Raw genomic sequence first — 6,358 nt, 5'->3', positions numbered from 1 at the left:
CAGATATTGACAACATGAATAACAACAATGTGCCACTTGGTATGTTGGGTAGGCTTGGAAGAAGCTAAACTTACTGACCCACTCAGTCAAAAGGGTACTCCCAGGACTTAATCTTGCTTACTCTGCAGTTACCAAATAGATGTGGAGGAAGAACTGATGTGAAGGAGACCTGTGCAGCTGTTGCAGAAAAGGAAATGGTCTCAAGTACAACTGCAGCAGCAGAGCAGTTGTGTGAGTTCAGAGGCAGATGAGGAGCCTGTGTGAGATACTCATTTTGGAGTAGGGTAAGAACAAGAGTAGGAGACCTAGGAGGAAAAGAGAATCAAGGTTATATACAAAGATTGTATGCTGCTTATACAAACTTTTCCTCAGGCTTTTTGTGGTACTGACAGAGCAGTGCTGCCAAAGTTTAGAGTCTTGAGGCTTTTAAAAGGTTTTCCATTAATTCTGTTCTTTCCTTCAACATCTTGAGTCTGGCCTTGCCTTAGAGACAATTGCCATTTCCAGTTATAAACTTGAGGACTTGAGGAAGAAAGGAGGCAAAACAATGTAGTCAGCTGTTAGAGCTTTGGGGAGACATGGGGGCAGGAAGGGAAAAGAGTGGGGGCTGCTCTTTAACTGATCCTTAAAGCTGAAGCTTCATGGACTGCTTCAGCTCCAGGAGAGCGTCAGTATCATCATAAAACACCAGGTGGGACGGGACCTCAAGGATCATCTGGTCCAACCTTTCTTGGCAAAAGCACAGTCTAGACAAGATGGCCCAGCACCCTGTTCAGCTGAATCTTAAAAGTGTCCGATGTTGGGGAATCCACCACTTCCCTGGAGAGACTATTCCAATGGCTGATTGTTCTCATTGTGAAAAAATTTCCTCTTCTGTCCAATCGGAATCTCCCCAGGAGTAACTTGTACCCACTACCACTCATCTTTTCTATGTGATTCCTTGTAAAAAGGGAGTCTCCATCTTCTGTGTAGCCACACTTTAAATAGTGGAACATGGTGGTGAGGTCTCCCCTAGACCGTCTTTTCTCAAGGCTGAACAAACCCAGTTCTTTCAGCCTTTCCTCACATGGCAGGCTTCCCAGTCCTTTCATCATCTTTGTGGCCCTTCTCTGGACCGTCTCCAGCCTATCCACATCTTTTTTGTATAGTGGGGACCAGAACTGAACACAGTATTTCAGGTGTGGCCTGACAAGTGCTGCGTAGAGTGGGATAATGACTTCTTTATCTCTGCTGGTCATGCCCTTGTTGATGCAACCCAGCATCCTATTGACTTTCTTTGCCACAGCAGAAGCACACTGTTCACTCATACTGAGCTGCTTGTCCACCAGGACCCCCAGGTCCATTTCCACAGAGCTGATCCCCAGCCGGGTAGATCCCAGCCTGTGCAGCACTCCTGGATTATGTTTTCCCAGGTGCAAGACCTCACACTTGTCCTTGTTGAACTTCATAAGGTTCTTGTTAGCCTACTCTTCCAGCTTATCTAGGTCTTCCTGCAGGGTGGTGGCTCTTCCTTCTGAAGTGTCTACTTCCCCACTCAGTTTGGTATTATCAGCAAACTTCATCAGGGTGCACTTGATCCCATCATTCACATCATTTATGAAGATGCTAAACAGCATTGGGCCCAATATTGATCCCTGGGGGACCCCACTTGTGACAGGTTGCCAGTTTGAAAAGGAGCTATTTACCACCACCCTCTGGGTGTGGCCTGCCAGCCAGTTCCCCACCCAACTCATAGACCACTTGTCTAGACCATAACACATCAGTTTCTCAAGAAGGAGGCTGTGGGAAACCATGTCAAAAGCCTTGGAGAAATCCAGGTAGACAATGTCCACTCCTCACCCCACATCAGCCAAGCAGGTTACCTGGGTAACCTGCAAGTCCAGTGCTGCAGTTATGTATTTTAAAGAATATAAAGTTCAACAGGACAGATTAGTCCATTAAGACAAGAGCATGGAGTTCTCCCCATTAAAAAGAAAAACAGAACCTGGTTTGGACTCATCGTTCAAGCTGCAGTACCGGTGCACTTTAAAGTAGACTGTAGTAAGAAAATCTTTGGGACAGCAGGGAGAGAGGGACAGTTAACAAAAGCTCTTGCTCCCTTCTTTGCAGAGAAGCTTAAAAATACGATCCATGTGCACCCTAAAGGTCTCTACTGCAGGAAGGAGATGAGGGTTGGACTTGCCTCCTTTTGCTGTAGGGGAGGGTTTGGTGTTCTAGACAACAAGGACTGAGGTAAGGATTGTGATTCCTATGAAAACCTGCTTCTGTGACACTGGAGCCTCCTCTGTTCTTCATGGCTTTTTTCAATGCCATGTAAAAGGAAAGAAGTTAATCTAACTATCTATGAAAACATTTTAAAGGGTTCTTGCAATTTTTCCACCATATTTCCCTTCTCTCCCAATTGAAAAAAAAAAAAAAAGAGGATTTGGAGAGTGGAGAAGGTGGTACAGAGCTGCTATTGCTGGTGCACACCTAGAACCAACCGCCACCAAACATGGAACTGCACCAGGTGCACCATGGGTCTGTGCAATGTCAACTTTTATTAGTCTCTACAGTAGTGTGAGAAAGATGAAAGCAATCTTTTGTAGTCTCTCTTCTGAAAGGACTGAACCTCTTCCAGTGCTGCAGTTATGTATTTTAAAGAATAAAGTTCAATGGGACAGATTAGTCCATTAAGACAAAGGCATGGAGTTCTTCCCATTAAAAATGAAAACAATCAAAACCTGAAGTTTGGACTCATCGTTCAAGCTGCAGCACCAATGCACTTTAAGGTAGACTGTAGTAAGAAAATTAATATTCCTCTCCCTTGCCTTGGCACTTCTCCAATTGCGTATTAAGCCTGTGGGCTTGTAAAGAACAGACTGTCCACATAAATATACATCACATGTAATTCAGTATGTAAGTCTGATTCTTCTGATTAACATATTAATTTTAGCCCCGTTGATCAATGATTGTGTCTCTTGCTGTTCTGCATTATCTGACACTTTCCCAGGGATGTTTGCTTGCCAAAAGCAGCCATCAGTAAGCAAAACGCTGCTAAAATTCTGCAAAATGTCTTGGGCTTTTGTTCTTGACTTCAGCCCAGATCTCAGAAGAGGAGACTTTTCAGTGGGTTTGAGGGGATTTCCTGTAGAACCTAAGGATAACCAGGCCCTAGGCTGGATGGAGCCATTTCTCCAGTACTTCTTGGTTTCCCCTTCCCAAAAGAGTGCCCATACTGCCTGTCACGGTTTAAAGCTGGGCCGGCTATTAAACCTGTGGCAGACGCTCTCTGTTAACCCTCCCCTACCACCCAGAAGGGGAAGGAAAAGAGAAAAGGGAGAGAGACTTCCGGGTTGGAAAGTTAAAACAGTTTTAATAAACTATAATAATGAAAAAGAATATAATAATAATATTGGAATAACCAAATATATACAAATATATATAAAACCAAGATTGAGCTCCCCCGATGTCGGCCACGTCACCACTGGCACTGCAGGGCAGGCTCCGGGAAGGCCCAGCCTGGGCCTAGCAATGGATGGGAACTGGATTCAGGGATGCACGGATCGGGATCGGGGGCAGAAGGAAAATGGACAGAGTCCTCTTTGGACACCGGCCATAGCAGAAGGGCCGAGACCCTCGTGATCCCCCCGCTTTATACTGAGAATGACGTGTATGGGATGGAATACCTTCGCTGGTCAATTTTGGGTCACCTGCCCTGTCCGCTCCTCCCTGCAGCTGCGACCCCCCTTTGGCTCTTCACTCGTAAGCAGTGAGGAATTTAGCAGTGACCTTGGTTTCTCTAAGAATAAGTACAGCAAGAGCCTTTCTACATAACATCCCTACCAGTGCCTCAGTGATGACTATAAACTTCGAGAGTTATCAGTCCTGGAAGCAGACACTGTCTGTAAAACATGCAGTTAGTTTCAGAAAGTGCAGTTACTTAGAAGGGACTTAGCTGAAAAGAAAAAGCACTGAGAGAAAAATCACTGAGAAAAAAATCAGTTCTGTTTTAGTCCAAACCAGGACACTGTCTTACACCTCTAGAAATGATGCAGAGGAAAAGTTAAGGTAACGGACAAAGCTCTGCTGCTGAGTATGGAGCCTGCTTATCTGCCCAAGTAATGGAAGATGCTGTCAAGTACAGCACATCCGAAATGGCCCTGGCAAAAGGGACCACCTAGGCGCTCAGTCCACGAAATTGTGCCTCCTGTGATAAGGTATTTAGCACAATTCCCATTCACAAATAACTCATGCTGATCAGCTGGATCAGCATCACTCTTGATGTTCTGCATGCTGCTCTTCCTCCATTCAGTCATTAACTGCTTTAAGCTTGTTTAACCATGCTAATAATATGCAAAAAAGGTTTTGATTGACAGGGCTATCATCTCAATACAAACATTTTAAAGTTCATTATCACTTACAGAATATGGCTCCAAGTGAGATAAAAAGTTCGGCTCATGAATATTGTTAATAAAGCTCTGTATGCTGGTGAGCTGGGCACCTGCATTTAGAAGCCAACTAAAAAGCAAGCCTAGGTGAATCAGCATATGCCGTACTACTGAGCTACCTAGAGCTCATACAGCGACACTATTGACTCCTGTTTAGTCATACAAGATGACAGTACTGAAAGGAGATAAAAAGGAAAAAAGGGCATTTGTGAGCGGGCAGCAAATCCAAAAGCTGTCGCAGTTCAGCTGGGATGCTGGGGAAGGAGTGCTGGACAGAGAGGCTGTCATTTCCTTTAAAATTACACAGGGTTTATGACTACTGGATTTGGGCCACCAGGTCCAGTTTGTTATTTCTCCGACCTTGCACACAGCTCTGCTTGGAATACAAAGGCTAACCCTTGTTTTCTCTTGGCTGAAAATCCTCGGGGCTTGACACTCAGCTAGAGCCTAAATGTGGCTGTGGGCAGGCTGTAGGAGCAGAAGTGGAGTGGGGCAGATGGAAACACTATGCGTGAAGCTAGGAGGAGCGCGGGGGGAGGCACCAGAAGAGAGCGCAGCTGCACGGCTGCGAAGGGTCCCACAGAGCGGTGCCAGAGGGAGTGCGCAAGCTCCGGCTCCGTGCTGGAAGCCTCAACGCTTCCCACCCATATGGTGCCTGAGCTAACATTAGAAGCATTCCGCTTGCACGAAGTATCAGCTCAGGGAAACGTAACGAGGCTGCTCCAAACGTGAAACTCCTCATCCACGTGCCCCCGCATGCCATCTGCCCGGTTCACCACCCATGTGAGGGCAAGATGGAAGCAGTCCTAGGGTGAACAGCCTAGTGAAAGCAGAGAGAGCAAAGGGGAGACTCTGTCCTCAAGAGTCCTGCCGGCATCGTTTGCAAGACTGGCATCACGACCGGTGTCCATGTTTTCTGAAACACCCATCTTGATACTACTTACTGAACTGTTTTTCTGTTACAGTGGCAAATAGTTTTGGTCTGTCAGTCGAGCACTCTTGTGTGCAGAGTAACATCAACATGTCAGCTGAAACGGGCAGCGTGACTGGCCTGAAGTCCTGGCTGTGCCTCTCTGCTAGGCAGAAATGCAATTGCCTTGGATGAATAAAGGTGAGGTGGTCTTTACCACAGTGCACAGACTTGTTTTTTGCCCGTCCTGGGTCTTTCTTTGCATGTTTTGCCCCGTCCCCTCTTCTTACCTGCTTACCTCAGGGCTTCTCAGGGAAAATTTCCCCTTATCAAAACATTTCCTCACAACTCAGTGTTGTTTTCAAGCACAGGCTAAGGAAATTCAGATCTTTTACTTTCTACTTTCAGCACAAAGAACTGAGACCCAAGAGACCCAGCATTAGGCAGCAGCCTCCCCTGGATCGTCCCACCGCGTGTGCAATGCACATGCCCGGGTTGAAAGCAGAGGTGGGATTTCCTCTGCAAGCCCCTTCGCTCCACGGGGTGCATCAGGTTTCCCCAGGGCTGCAGGAGAGAGTGTTTTCCCTCTCATGCACACTCTGCAGTGTAATGGGCTGTGATGGAAGCTGGATTTCGGTGAAGGCTGTCCAGGTACAGCACAGAAGCTCTCACACTCCCGATAAGCTAGACTGAGCTGCTTCCAGTCAGCTGGCTGCGGTTCCCTTTGTGGTGACTTCTGGACACAACTTATCCCTGTGACAGAAATGTTTTTGCTTTTTAATAGCTGTACTACAGAGCACTGTATCACAAAAAGGAATAGTCTGCCCTGCCCTCCTGTTGCTATTGTGGGCTGAATTTGACTTCAAGGCAATTTGTGTGTTTGCTATTGGATGTGGACAGAAGTTGGCATTTTCTGTGAGGCTGGTGTGCTGTCTATAAAGTGTTACACCTCTGGTCAAAACTGTAACAAATTTTTGGATGCAAGAAAGCAAGTTCTGTCTTCAAGTGAGGCACTGAA

The sequence above is a fragment of the Nyctibius grandis genome, chromosome 3 (assembly GCF_013368605.1).
Source record: "Nyctibius grandis isolate bNycGra1 chromosome 3, bNycGra1.pri, whole genome shotgun sequence".
NCBI lineage: Eukaryota > Metazoa > Chordata > Aves > Nyctibiiformes > Nyctibiidae > Nyctibius > Nyctibius grandis.
Note: the sequence above shows the minus strand (reverse complement) of the source record.